Here is a 15,257-nt window from a genome sequence, read left to right as displayed (position 1 = left end):
AACTTCCTCAATAAGGAAAATCAACCCTTTGATTCCACAACACAGTTTCTGGTTACCCTGGACATCACCTAACTGTATACTAGTATACTACAGGAACAGGCTCTAGAGTTAGTACGTGAGTTTCTGGATAAAAGAGTAGGTTCTTGTTGGGTGCCGACTGACTTCATAATGGAACTGTTGGACATTGCTATGAGCAAAAACAACTTTTTTTCCTAAAATGAAAACTTTTTTTTAACACAAAGACGCCGATTCCGATGTCAGACGGACTCAGGTCCGTCCAACATCGGTCAGGAGCCGTAACCGACCGACCTGCTGTCGTCGGTTACGGCCCTGCTAGTATGATGCGACCAAACAACGTTCGGTCGCACTCGTATACAACACAATGCAAGCATGCATTCCGAGCTGAAGGCATGCTTGCATCGTGGAAAGCTGGGGTGCAGTATATCCCTTCACCCCGTGGGCGGCACCCCAAGGTGCCTGCCACTGGGTGCAGGGATCCACAGAGGGGCACCACAGGTGCCCCCAGGCCACCATACGGCAGCCTCGCACCCATGGGGGCCCTACTGGGGGCCCCCGAAGACAGTTTCTGACTGCCTTTCCGTGCCAGAAAAACCGTCACGAAAAGGCAGTGAAAAACTGCCATCGTACTCCCTCGGTCGCAAAGAGGCAGCCGGGGGAGTACTGAGGGATTTCCGGACTGCGGACGGGCTCTCCGAGCCTGTCGTTCGCAATCCGAAAATCCGTGTCGGATTCCTTTCCGACTGAGCCCATCAGAATGGCTCGTCGGAAAGGAATCCGGCCGACACGATCCGAATCGGTCGGAGCCCTTCCGACCGAAATCGGAATTGGCCCCACTGAAGTAGCCATGGGAGCCGGCTTTGCTCCCAGTCTGGCTAACCTGTTTATGCGTAGGTATGAGGACAAGCACATATAAAACCTGAATAAAACCTTCCTTGACAATACTACGTTGTGGAAACGCTACATAGACGATGTCTTGATGATCTGGACTGATAGTGAATTTAATTGAATTGATTTCACGTTCTGGCTGAATGGGGGGTCCCAGACATAAAATTCACCATGACACATGATAAAGAGACAATCTGTTTCCTTGACCTTTCTTTAGGAAATAGAGGATGCTAAGATTTTTACCACTCTCTATAGGAAACCCACTGAATGAGACACACTTCTCAGCTATAATTCACAACACCCTAGGGACTAACGAGATAATCTACCCTATGAGCAGTTCTTGAGGCTACGACGGAACTGTTCACGTAGAACTGATTTCTTCAATGAAACTGACACTTTAATTTTGAAACTGAAGGAGAGAGATTATCCCAAACGCTTGCTTTTCAGGGCAAGGAAAAGAGTGTGGTACTGTCCATTTGATGCCCTACTGGATGTTACATTGAAGGGGACAGAAAGAACAAACTGGTATGTGTTACTACATTTAATACCAGGAAAGATTATCACAAAGTTCACTTCATACTTTATTAAGGCGCCGTGTGCTCATGACGGAGTGGTTCCGTCATGCTGCGGCCGTTGGCGGCCGCTCCGCCCACGCGGCGCTAATTCCCCGGCTGTGCGGGCGATTAGCGCCGTGGGCGGAGTCATGATGGAACCACTCCGTCATGAGCACAGCTCGCCCGTGACTCATGACGGAGTGGTTCCGTCATGAGCACGGCGCCGTCGCTGTGCCCCCAAACCCCCCCCCCCCAGTGCCGCGGCGGAATTCCTGCCGCGGCGAAGGGGTTAAAGCCCTTAGTATTACTTTGGAGTACAGCTTTGCACCTACCTCCAACAGACTGGGTCATCCTTAGCACCTTTTTTATGCACAGGTTTAATTATTGCACCCTTCCAACTCAGAGGGATTATCCCAGTACTAGATATGTTATTAAAATATTTCTAGAGCGCACTATCACCGATTGGTTGCTTGGCGCTAAGATCAGCAGTAACATGAACATAGAGGGGAGAGTGTTTATGAGAATGCTTGTCTGAAGAGCCAGGTCTTCAAGGCTTTCCGGTAGGATAGGAGGTCTTGACAATCCCGGGTCTCCACAGGGAGAGAATTCCACAAGCAGGAAGCGAGGGTGGCAAACCTACGACCTCCTGCGCGCTTTAGTTTGAAGGAAGGCATCTGCAGGAGGCTCTGGTGGAGTGAGCATAGGTTGCGGGAAGGGGTGTATTTAGAAATCAGGTTGTTAATGAAAGATGGACTTTTGCAGTATAGAGACTTGAAGATTATGCAGCCAGTCTTGAATGCGCAGCGCTGGGCTCCTGGAAGCCAGTGTAGTTTCCTTAAGAGGGGGGTGGCTGCCTGACGCCTTGGTTGGTTCAGGATTAGCCTTGCGGCATGGTTCTGTACCATCTGGAGTCGCTTAACCAGGTAGTTGGAAAGACCTAGGTAGATGGCATTTGCGTAGTCCAGATGGGATAGTACCGTAGAGATCACAACCTGGGTGATAGCCTCGGGTGTGAGCAGGCGACGTACCTTCCGGATTTTTTCAGTTGGAAGAAGCACTTGGAGACCACCTGACCTACTTGTGTTTTAAGAGATAAGTCGCAGTCCACCGTGACTCCAAGTGTTTTAGCTGACAAGGAGGGCGTTGGAGCTTGGCCCAATTCAGAGGGCCAGTAGTGCGAGCCCCAGTACTTGCCGCTTTCGCCGGTCAGGACTAGCTCGGTTTTACCCGGGTTTAATTTGAGCTGGTTCTGGTCCATCCAGGTTTTAATGAAGCTCATGGTAGACTGGAAGTGCCGTATGGAGTCTTCGGTATTGTCGATGGTAAAGAGCAGTTGTAAATCGTCTGCATAGTTGAAGACTCTCACCTGGTTGTCTCTTAAGGTCTGAATCAGGGGAAGTATATACAGATTAAATAGGTGGGGAGACAGGGAGGAGCCCTGTGGTACTCCACAAGTGATAGCCTGTTTGACGCCCATTAAGTCACCAAGGCGTAGAGTTTGGTTACGGTCTGTCAGGAAGGATCTCAGCCAGCCGGCTGCTAGGTCCCGGATGCCGGCTTGTTCGACACGGTCGACCAAGATGTTGTGGTCGACCGTGTCGAAAGCCGCCGAGAGATCCAGGAGCACCAGGGCTTGTGGAGAGCGTCTGTCGGCACAGTCACGCAGGGTGTCCAGGACTGTCGTGACTACTGCTTCAGTCGAATGTGCAGGCCGAAAGCCTGCCTGATGGGGATCGAAGCAGGAGGATTCCTCAAGGAAGTTGGATAGGCATTTGGCCACGTGTGCCTCCAGGACTTTTGCCAAGTAAGGCAGCAGCGAGATAGGTCGAAAATTGGCTTTACAGGCAGGATCTGCCCCTGTTTTTTTTAGAAGCGGAATAACTATAGCTTCTTTAAAAGCTGCGGGGACTAGTCCAAGAGTCAGGGAGTTGTTCAGGAGTGTGAGGGCAGGGGCTGGGTGAGTCAGGAAGCACTCTTTTAAGATGTGGGGCGGGCAACTATCTGAAGGTGCACCGGATTTTACTCTTGACAGTAATTCCCGAAATTGGTCCTGGGTGATTGGTGGGAAACTACTCAGGGTGTAATGATTCGGCTTGATTATCATACCAGATGTAAGGGGGGACACCGGTCGAGGAATGCTGGCTTTGATGTCCAGTAGTTTGTCAAAAAAATAGACATTAAGTGAGTCGCATAAGGACTGAGTGGGGATGATCTTGGGTCGAACCGTATCTAGATTAGTAAGGTCATTGAGGATAGAAAAAATGTCCTTGGATTTATTTGTAGACTCCAGAATTTTAGAGGAAAAGTAGGACGCTTTCGCCGCCAAAATGGCAGTCATGTATTCTTTCCTAGCTTTAGTGAAGGTCCTTTTTAAGTCAGGGTCGTAATTTCGGCGCCACTGACGTTCTAATTGCCGTAAGGCCAGTTTCCTGGCTTTTAAATCAGTGGAAAACCACCGGTTGGCGTCGGCACGTCTTGCCAATTTGATTTCCTTAAGAGGGGCATGAGAATCCCTGGCCATGTTTAGCCAGTTGGTAAGCGAGGAGACTGAGGAATTGATCTCATGTTGGGGAGGAGGGACGGTATTGGCTAGTAACTCTAAAAAAGCTGTTTTATTGAATGAATTCCAATTCCTGGCTAACCCGCCTCCGGCTGGTGCAGTGAAAGTCGCAGGGGTGATGCAAAGATTAAATTGAAGGAATGCATGGTCAGACCAGATGCATGGTAATATGGATGGAACAGTTGTGCAGGTGGTGTTAGAACACAACTGGTCAAGGATGTGGCCCTTGCAGTGAGTGGCGGAGGGAACTAGTTGGTTAAAGTTTAGGTTAGATAGGAGGTCCGACAGTTCGGCTGAGTGAGGGCCTTCCAGGGGATCTTTATACCAGTAGTTTAGGTCTCCTATCAGAAAGATTTTGGGGTGTTCGAGTGCTAAGTTTGCAAGTTGGTCGGCCAGATTCATAGGAAATGATGGCATCAGGGTCGGGGGTCTATACAGTAGGACACACGCAATTGTCGAGTCAGGGGTGGTAATCTTCAGCACAAGGTTATCTGTCCCCTCCAGCGATAGGCCAGTAAGAGAGGTGACAGTCAAGTTGGAACAGATAATAGCTGCGACTCCTCCCCCTTTCCCGTTGGTACGATCAGCGTGGATGATGTAATAATTGGGTGGAAGTGCCGCAATTATGTCGGGGGCAGAGTTGGGAGTCAACCATGTCTCCGTAAGCAGGAGGATATCTGGTTTCTCTGTGTCTAGCAGGAGGAAGATGTCCAACTGGTGTTTTACCAGGGAGCGGGTATTTAGGTAGAAGATGGTGAGCGGTGGCATGGGTAGGTCTCTCTGAGTGTGTTGTAGCGCAGGAGTGGTTAAGTGGCAGCCTTTAGACAGGATGCCGTTAGAGCAGAGTCGGTTGAGAGTGTCCCTAGGTAGCAAGCCCTGTCCCTTGTTTCTGTAGCTCAAGAGGACGGACCTCAGATAAACGGTGGTACGGGCAGCATGGTCTGCCCCTGGTCCCGGCCGGTCGCGGTCGGGCGCAGACGGGCTTGTCTTAGGCGCGCTGCGCTTCCTGGGGGGGTTGTTCATTAGTAGCCGTAGAGGTGGGAGGGGCCGAGCACTGTGCCGCTCGCCTGCTCCTCACCTGAAGGTGATTGCCGCTAAGGTCCCCGGCAGCGCCTGAGCGGCTGCGGTGGGGCGGGAACAAAGGAATAAGGTGAGGCCCAACAGAGGCGTAAATATCACAACAGAGACACTTCTAAATATTATTTTTTAAAGCGATCAAGTTTCACAGGTTAAAAGTAATTTTCAGCTAAGTAACATTAAAATCAAACGTTCATACCAGGTCCCGGCTTCCGCCTCAAGACCTCCACGTTGCATGCACACTATCAATCGGTGCACGCGCTGTGACTGGGCGTATTTATGTGTCCAGAGGTGGGAGGGGCCGAGCACTGTGCCGCTCGCCTGCTCCTCACCTGAAGGTGATTGCCGCTAAGGTCCCCGGCAGCGCCTAAACGGCTGCGGTGGGGCGGGAACAAAGGAATAAGGTGAGGCCCAACAGAGGCGTAAATATGTGAATAAAAACTTTGGAGAAGGATCCTGCCCACCACAAGTGATTTGATTTAATTACAATTGCTGTCAGATTAGCTGGTCCTTAGATTTAAGGAAGCTATCAACTTGTCTATGGATTGAGTAGAGAATGACTCCAAAGCCTCCACAGCCACAACTGGCCAGCCCTTCTTCACCACTGTCTCACTTGACTCATAAGTATTAGTTAAGAAGGATACCCAATCTGCTTGTGACACTATGCATCTAGCTGGAGGGACAACCATACCACATCCCTTCTGGATCAATTTCCAGAATTTTCTCATATCCTCTTCCTGAAGTGTTCTAATCATCACATCGCAATTTAACTCAGATGAATCCCGCTTTTTTCTCATCGCCAGAGCTTTATATTCCCTTTTCGTACAGCGGTAGATATCAACTAGCATTGCTTGACCATCTGATTGCCTTGCCCTTCCTATTTTTCTTAGCTCCTTTCAACTGCACACTCCTTATCGAACCATTGTTGGTTTGAGGTTTGGCATTTATTATCACAAAATATTGAACCTAGTAGCCACTGAAATTGGCCCTTCCATCTGTACCATTTCAACATATTATTGTGAACATGCTAGAAAACTGTCCGCTCCTTGACGTGCTACTGTATACATGCTTGTACACTCACACTTGCGTGTCAGTGCTCCGGCTGACAGCTCGCGCTGGACAGCTTTACTGGGTGCTCACATTGACATGCACACTGGCGCAGCAGCCGTTTACTTAGCACTCTCTTTACCTACCGTGGGCGTTTCCGCCACGTCGGTTAACTTCGGCATTCAGTGCCATATTTCAGTAAAGGTGAGTCGCAACATAAGCACGCTCGCCTCTAGGTATTCTATACTAATTCCGCAAGTCTCATGTTTGCCATCACTTTCTTCTTTAGATTATACGACTTTATAAATCATATATTCATCACGTTGCAAATTCGGAAGGATTTACTCAAATATAAAAAGAATTCGTTCGTTTTCAACTTGGGGTGAGTCAACGGCTAATTCACAGCATTTTTTTCAGACAAACAGTCACCTTTACCAATACTCATAGATCTATATTTCCTTTTAAATTGTGGATGCAGCTAATCACATCTGAGAGATGACTCATGTAGCCTCTTTACCATAAACTTGCAGACTCCATCCAGGATTGGAGGAGTTTTCTTGATTCGTATTTCACTCGGTGAGTTGGTCCACTTCCCACCTGCCATTTTATAAAGATTGCTTTGACATACCACACTCATTCTAGACAACCGCTTTTCTTTGTCTAGGCTGCCCACCTTGTTTTTAACAGTCCTGAAGAAGACCTACCGTGACGTACAGTAATTTACGCATACACCTTGGGACGAAACGTTACTGCTTCCTTATTAGTCCATGGTCATAGTCTCATCACGCTCTAACTAAGGAGAAGAGAACCTATAGGGTGTTTGTAGAACTTAATGTATAGACAGGACGGACCAAAACTAAGCATCCTCTTTTGATGTATTGTCTATTTATATCCTCAGATTCCTCATATGTACAGCCTTTATGTACTTTATGTCACATGACTCACAAAAGACCCTTTCTCTGTCTTACATGTTTTTCATGTGTTGTGTATGTGACAGCCGTACACTTGAATAATTCTGACCAATAAGATATATCTAAAAGTCAAATCCAATATTCTGTTCGGTGTGTCCGGATTTACTTTCTTGTTTTTATTACTTACTCCATCTTGCAGGGGGGTACAGTTTGGTGAGCGCCACTCTTCGCTGCCCCATGCCCCAGATCAATTCTATTAACAGTGATTTAAACTCTGTGAAAAAATGCACAGGGAGCGCAATTGGTAGGGCTGATAAATAAAACAGTAGCCAGGGTAGCACCAGTATCTTCCATATCACCGCCAACCCAACGGAGACAAGGGGAGAGATGTCCAAAATGCCAGTGACCTGCGCACAAAGTTAAGAGCTCTATACAGGTTCCCTTCCACTATATCTGCGTCCGATTGATATATCCAATCAATCAGGGTTCTTGTAAAGTGCGACTACTCATCCATTAGGAACTCAATGCCCAATATGCCAAAATACTTATAAGTATCACATTGCCACTGAAGACGCACCAAAGGGAAAACTCTCCTGTCAGGCTGGGAGGTTGGGTGAAGGGGGAACAGGCAGGACTTAGCCCACTTCACCTTGAGTCTCGACAGTGCCCTAAACTCATCCAGCAGTGTCATCACCAGTGGTAGTGAGATGGCCATATCTCATAGTTAAATCAATGCACTATCCACATACAAAGAGATCACATGATGGGTTTCATGCACCTCAATCCCACAATCCTCTGCCCGTATTCACAGTTGACAGGCGAGCGGCTCCACACCTAGAGCAAAAATCAGCAAAGACAGTACCACAGCAGATATAAAACCTACCATAGGCCCTTCTTGGCTCTCGCTCATGGTTGCACAGTCAGGGTCTTGAGCCAGCTCAAGTATCCAGAACCCACCTGCATTGTCTCCAGGGTTGTGAACAAATAATGTCACCCAGGGTATAAAATGATTTTTCTATGTCAAGTGGCACCGCCACTGACATGCCTAGGGTCCCCAAGTCTGTCCTCAGCAGCCGCAACAATCAGAGAATATTGAAAAAAGTACTCCAGCCAGGTACAAAGCCATTTTGATCCTCATCTACTAAAGCACCAAGTAGAGGGAGTAGCCTATTCACAAGAACCTTCCCCAGAATATTGTAGTCAAGATTCAACAACGAGAGTGGTCTGTACGACTGTGCTGCAGATCGGCGCATATAAATTCTCCCTGCTTCCACGGACAGAGTAAACCTACAGTCACACGCACATACACACATCATACGCTAGGGCCCATCACACTAAAATTCATACTATTACTCTATCCACACTGAATATAGGAGAACCAATCTGCATCTACAATGAGGTCAATGCGACCTGAAAATCATTGTCTTGAGTCATGATTTTAAAACATAGGAAATACATTTGAAACTCAATAAATGACAAGAAATGAACACCCAACACCATAATTCAATCAATGCTTATTTATCTAAATTAGTTCAAATGAAAGTCAATCATTAGCGAAATCATTATTCTCATAGTTACCTATTCTAGCTAAAAGGGTCAGGACAGGTCTCTCAATAAAGTCTCTCGAGCTGCCGTCCTCAGTATGGGAAACGTCCAAACGCGATGATCACCAGGAAAGAATGAATGAACGAACGAATGAACCAACCAACATGGACCCTCTCTAGTCTAACATATTTATAGGGTATGTTGCAAACAAAAGTAACAAACAAAAATTAGATATCCGTTGAGCCACTGAGCAGAGCGAGCAGGAAAGGAAGTCTCTCGGTTACATTTAGAAAACCTCCGCTCAGGAAAAATCACAAAAATAAAAAGACGGAAGAAGGAAACTCGAGTTTGCAAATGTTACTTTCGTAAATGTTCTTCCTTGATATCTTAGCAAAGTGACCGCAGACTGGACAATGTTCATTGTGCTTTATCCTTGTCCAAGGCCAGCTGGAATCGTTCCCAGAGCTGCTGTCCTCACGGAAGATTTTCTAACCAGGCAAAAGCTGTGGTCAGGTGACTCTCGACCATATTCAGCAAGGCCTCCCATCAGAATTCACTCACTCGAGCGCAGGCTGTAAATGGCAGCCATCTTGTTTAGGCCAAAACAGACCATCTTAATTAAAAGAGACACAAAACAACGTTACCACAGCATAACGATAAAACAGTGTTAATTCCCACTAATACCCTTATGTGTATGTAATTATCTAGCCTCTTGCAACACAATAAAGCATTAATACACGTTATTTCAAAAGCGTTTCGTGCTTTAAACAAATAGCACTTTGCAACATTCATTTAATTAAAACCGCACATTATTATTAAGCAACATATATGCATTCACACGTGTAGTTTTCTCTCATTAGTAATGTTGGTTAGTCCGACTTCAACAAAACAACTATGAATTAATGTCTTTAAATTAATAATTTTAGTCAAAACATATAAACGAAACTGGAGCTTAAAACTCGATAAATTTCCAACAGAAAACTCTGCTCCAGCAATCCCCCCTTTGGTGATATCTTATCACCACAAAAAACCACAAAACCAACCCAAAAAACAAATTTGAGTCCCAATTTTTAGGAGAAATTGAAAATGTCTTTTATAACACAACATTAAACACCAGACTCCCTCACATCATCCCTCTTTGTCTCCAAGTAAACACTCTCCCTCAACTCTTCTAATTCTATTTCTTGTGGATCTCTCCTTGATCTCTTTTGTTTCTTTTCTGCCTTTTCTCTAATTATTCTCTTTTTCCCTCCCCTGTTTTTACAACACAAACACCCCAATCTTAGTAACAATAAAGCAACAATTACACATGTCAAAGGGAACAATATTTTACCGATAAAGGTACTACCTATCTTAGCAATAAAACTCTTAACAGCAACTATTTTATTAGCTATTTTAGTCCAGACACTTTCAGCTTCCAGTGGTACTAATTCTTCATGCAAATCAGTAATATTTTTGATATAGACCTTTAGGTCTTTGCTTTCGTCAGGAATGTAAGTGCAACAATGTTGAACTTTCAGCATTCCGCAGACTCCACCCTCCTTGGCCAATAGAATATCAAGGGCAAGTCGATTCTGCATAGACATGGCACATACGGCAATCATCTCCGTATTCACCAAAAGAACCCCTCCAGCGGTACTTGTCGATAAGCGATCCACCACTGTTGACAGTTTCCGAATCCCATATGCATTTAAAGAAATTCCCACTGCTGGAATTAAAGCACCAAAAATATCACCCACTATCTCTGACCAAGTTTCTCTCTTAAAACGTGTTAGTAAATTAATGTGTTCTACATCTTCTATTCTATCTATATGAAAAATCTTTGGAAAGACCAGGCCCACATAACACGTGCCATACCAATGGTCAGGCAACTTGTAATAAGCCTTGTTCCCACAAACATAATTCACTCCTGGGAAAACTGGATCTTCTCCACCTTTAAAACCCCATCCTGTTGCAATGAAGTATGTATCATGACACTCACTAGTCCCAACAAAATATGTATCATATTGAGACTTCTTTCTGGTAATGCATAATTTACCCTTCTGTTGTGCATCTAAAGCTAAAGTTGGACTAACTCCATTCTTCAACTCCTTTCCCATCTCAATGTCCCAAATAGTCTCACTCACTTTATATTTCCCTGCCTTCTCATGCATGCTCATTCTCCTTTCCTCTACCATGTTTAGGAAAGCTTTCTCCTCTTCTTTCAAACTGCAAGTTAAATTGTTTCTAAAAATGTAATCTAATGTTAATTCTTCTTTCTCAATAAAAATCTCACCAAAAATGTTAACTTCTTTAGCTGGATTCAGCCTTTGGTTCATAGACAATTGCCCAAAAATGTTATCTTTGTTAGACATCTCATAATCTATTTTCCCTAACAAATAAAAAACACTACTTAACACACTACAGGAAATTCCATACGTAGCTGGTAAATGGTGATAAGTAACACCTTCTGAAAAGGATGCAGGCAATTGCATACATACGTAGCAATCCCTAACTTCCATTGTCTTTACGTATTCGTACAATAACTTTGAAAAAACATTGCTAGAAAAATCATTAATTGACCTATCTTTATGTATATAAATGTTACTAATTCTAGTTGGAACTACTTTTTGTGAACTTTTCTCTACATTAGTCACATTCTCAGTATGTATTCCAAAATGATCTATTGTAACTCTAAAAGTAACCAGTAAAGCTAGTACACCCCATAATAGCATTAATAATCCAGTACAGCAGCAGCACATTCTACACCATCTTTTCAAGAAGGCACATCTACTTTGATTATTCTCTGTGTTAGCCATTTTACTACTTTGGCAGTGTCTTTTGACTTAGCCTCTTCTACTCCACTACTGAGATTTAGAACACTAGATTATTTCAAACAGCTAATTTCAGATTTTCTCTTTTCACTTCTCCAAGTGACTCTTCCAGTTCACTCAATTTGGATTTTCGTCACTTTTCACTTCTTCTTCAGCAACATCAAATTGTATCAGATCATCAACAACATCCTGTGCATCCGACTCTTCTCCAATGTCAGTCAAGATTACTTTCAGGATTCCAACAGTTTTCTCCTCAACCACTTCTCGTACGGTCCCCTCTGGATTTCCTTGACTTTCTGCCTCTTCACCTTCAGACAGTGCCACATACGACCATTCCGGTGACCTATACTTCTGGTTAGGTTTTCTGATTCTTTTGATCTCCTCTGGTTCTTTTGTGATCTTTTGTTTTTCACCTTTCGCTTGATTCTGACTCGACACTTCGTTCACCTGTTCAGCTTTTGATGCATTTACTCGTGTCAGTCTATATCTCAGTCTCTTTATCTTGTTATTAGGCCAAAGATCTCCTCTTACAACTCTCTTCGGTCTCACTTCTTTATTATTCCTTTCTCCAATCCAAGTTCTCTTTCTCAGAACTCGACCCTCTGATTTCTCATTTTCACTCTCATCTGATTCTGTTTCATTTGCCTCTTGTTCTTCAGCAGTCTTCTTTTGCTCCACAGTTTTTACCACCACTGATTGAGATTTCCCTAATTCTATCCCTCCTCGGGTCTCCGACACGCAATCTTCTTGCTGTCTACTTGTCCCTTCACCTAGCTCATCAGGAATGTTCCCTACACCTCCTCGGGGGTCTTCCGCAATCTGTCCCTCTCTATCTTCTTCAGTAAAATCCCACACTGCTGTTTTCACTGTGTGTCTCAACTCCTGAGGCAAATCATCTGGATTAAACACAGCATCTGTACCAACAATCTCACTCTCTCTATTATCCAGAGTCATCCGGTACAAGACATCCTCATCCGGTGTCTCAAAAGCTATTCCATCCGGAGTACAAAAAATTGTACAATTCATCTTGCACAATAGATCCCTACCTAGCAAGTTCACTGGACTAGTGTCACAGACAACAAATCTGTGCATGTCAGAAAATTTCCCTATTCTTACCCTTACTGGTTCAGTAAGACGAGTCTTAATCTGTGTATTGGCTACACCAACTACTTGGATTGCTTCGTCCGAGAGAGGAAGATTTCTAATATCTGCTGACCTGACAGTTGATCTCATCGCTCCTGTGTCTACCAAAAAAGTAACACTCTCCCCATTTATTTTCCCATCTACAAATGGTCCTGCCTGGTCTATTTCTAGAGTTGCACCAAGTATGCACTCTTCCTCCTCTCTTCGGCACCATCAATAGTCCCCTTCAGGCTCACTCCCCTCATTCTTTAACCAGTACTGTTGTACCAGATTAGAACGTCTCGGTTTGTTTACCTGCTCATCATTGTAGAATCCTGAATCCTGGTTATACTTTTGGGACCCTCTATTCTGCGGCAAGGGCGGTTTTGGCTCTTGGCTCTGCTGTCTGACAACCTTCTGTTGTTGCTGCTGTTGATTACACCCCTCGTTCTGCACCTGTTGATTTAATGGTTTATTTTCATTACTCACTAATGGTGGATTGGTACACTTGGATCTCCAATGCCCCAATTGTCCACAGTTGTGACAAGGGAACTTCTTTTTGACCTCCTCTAAATTTCCCTTTCCTTTTCCTGCATATCTGGGTCTATTTCCTGGATTATTTGCCTGTTCCATCAACTGTGCTTCTTGTCTTTCAGCAACCTTCACCTGTGCCCACATTGCCTTTTCTTTCAACTTTCTCTGTTTTGCTTCAATCTCATCACTGAAGTATTTTGCATGTCTCAGGATTTCATCAATCTTTTTACTCTGCCAATCCACTGTATGCTCACGTATCCTTTCACTTATTTCAGGTCTCAGGCCATATACAAATCTGTATACAAAATGACTCAAATCCTTGTCACCCAGGTGTTCATCTCCACTAAACTGTTTAAAAGCCAGTATCAGCCTTTCGTAAAAAGCATGAACTGATTCTTTTGCTTCTTGATGTGTTCGATCTATCTTAACCCAGTCTGTCTCTTTTCGGGGTACTTTATTTTTCAGGAACACAATAACCTGATCATACTTTTTCATAACCTCTGGATCTGGTGCTCCTGTTTTCTGATCTCTTGGATACTCCTTAGCAGGCCAATCTACAACTATTTTACACTCAGCCCACAAATCTGCTGGAACAATTATATCAAACAGACTATTCAGGTCAATCCACAGCACTTTTGACAATTTCACAAACCTGTCTACCTGCCTATACCACTCGACGGGCTTTTCTCTCAGTCGAGGGAAATCATTCGTAAATGACAAAATATCCTGACTCGTCCATGGGACATGTACATATCCACCTCCAGGAATCTCTCTCATAGGATAAGCATCCACTGTTTTCTCTTTTCCTCTCACGGGAAAAGCTGAATAAGTCCTGTCCACTGAATCTTCCCTTTTCTTGTACCATCTATCCTTCCACTTTTCTACATCACCCCATTTTCGCAATAAGGCAATCATTTCCTTAATCTGTCCTGTTCTACCAGCACCATTTAGATTTTCAATATCTTTGTCTGTAAAATCCATCCTGTAAGACCTCTGTAACACCTTCACTTTATCCATGTCAACTCCTTGTTCACTCGCTATTGCCCTTAACCTGTCATGTGTACTCTTAGCCCTCCAGGTGATGCTTTTACACATGAATAACAACTCCCCATCATGATGATTTTTGAGTATATCTGTAGGAATTGTCCCTGCAACAAGCTCCTCTAATTCCATGCGCAACCTGGCTACATCAATTGCTTGTGAATCTTTATCTTTCTTTTGAAGAACCTTCAACCAATCATTCAAATCCTCAGCTGTTATTTCAGTAGACTTTTTCACTGCACTCACTTGTTCTGTCACCGTCTGTGGTTCCAGAATTGTTCCTCCCAAACAACCAGTATTCAATCCTGAATTAGGCTGTACATCTAATCCGCCACTACAAGTGTCATGTCTCAATTGACTCAAATTATTTCCTCCTGTTCTCATTCCTGATTCCTCCAAAGAGCAAGTACCAACCAAACCATTTCCAACATAAGGAACTGTCAAACCATTTTCACCCATTCTTTGCTTATCAAAAATAGGCACAACCGGACCAATAGTTACAGGTACCGTCACAGCTTCAAGATTTTTCGTTAGCTCTCTAATTTTCTCAGTCAGCTCAGATGTGGTTCTGGCTAATTCTCTTGTTTTCTCGTCACCAACTCGATGCTCTCTCTCTCTCTCTCTCTCTCTCTCCCTTTCCGCGAAAGAGCTACCACTTTTCAAATCAGGTGTCACAACCTCAGTTTTAATAATCCGCAAAGTATCTCTTACAGGAGTAGCAGCTGACGTACTTTCTTCTGGTTCTGGTCTATACGGAGGTGGTCTCTTGTAAATTATGTCATCCAAGACCTCATCCTCTTAATCATTAGCTCCATACCTTCTCACTTCTGCATCAGACACCTTCGCTGCACTTTTCCTTCCTTCCGCTTCTTCAACTGTCCTCATAGGATATAATCCCTCTGACATACTAGCATCTCGCCATCTCCTCATTCGATCATGATGAGTTTCACGATCATATTTTCTCCCAAAAAAGTATCTATAATTGTTTCCACTCCTCTGCTTTTCTCGCTCATGCACCTCATCTTCCCATTCCACCAATGCCTCGAACTGTGTCGGCCTTGGTCTAGGCTCTAGACACATCATTTTCTCCCGTAAATTTCTCAACACAGCCAAATTAAATGAACCATGTTCCGGGAACGCTAAGACA

Source organism: Triturus cristatus, chromosome 3_2 (assembly GCF_964204655.1).
Source record: "Triturus cristatus chromosome 3_2, aTriCri1.1, whole genome shotgun sequence".
Taxonomy (NCBI): Eukaryota; Metazoa; Chordata; class Amphibia; order Caudata; family Salamandridae; genus Triturus; species Triturus cristatus.
The sequence above is the reverse complement of the archived record's forward strand: the minus strand, read 5'-3'. Positions refer to the sequence as shown.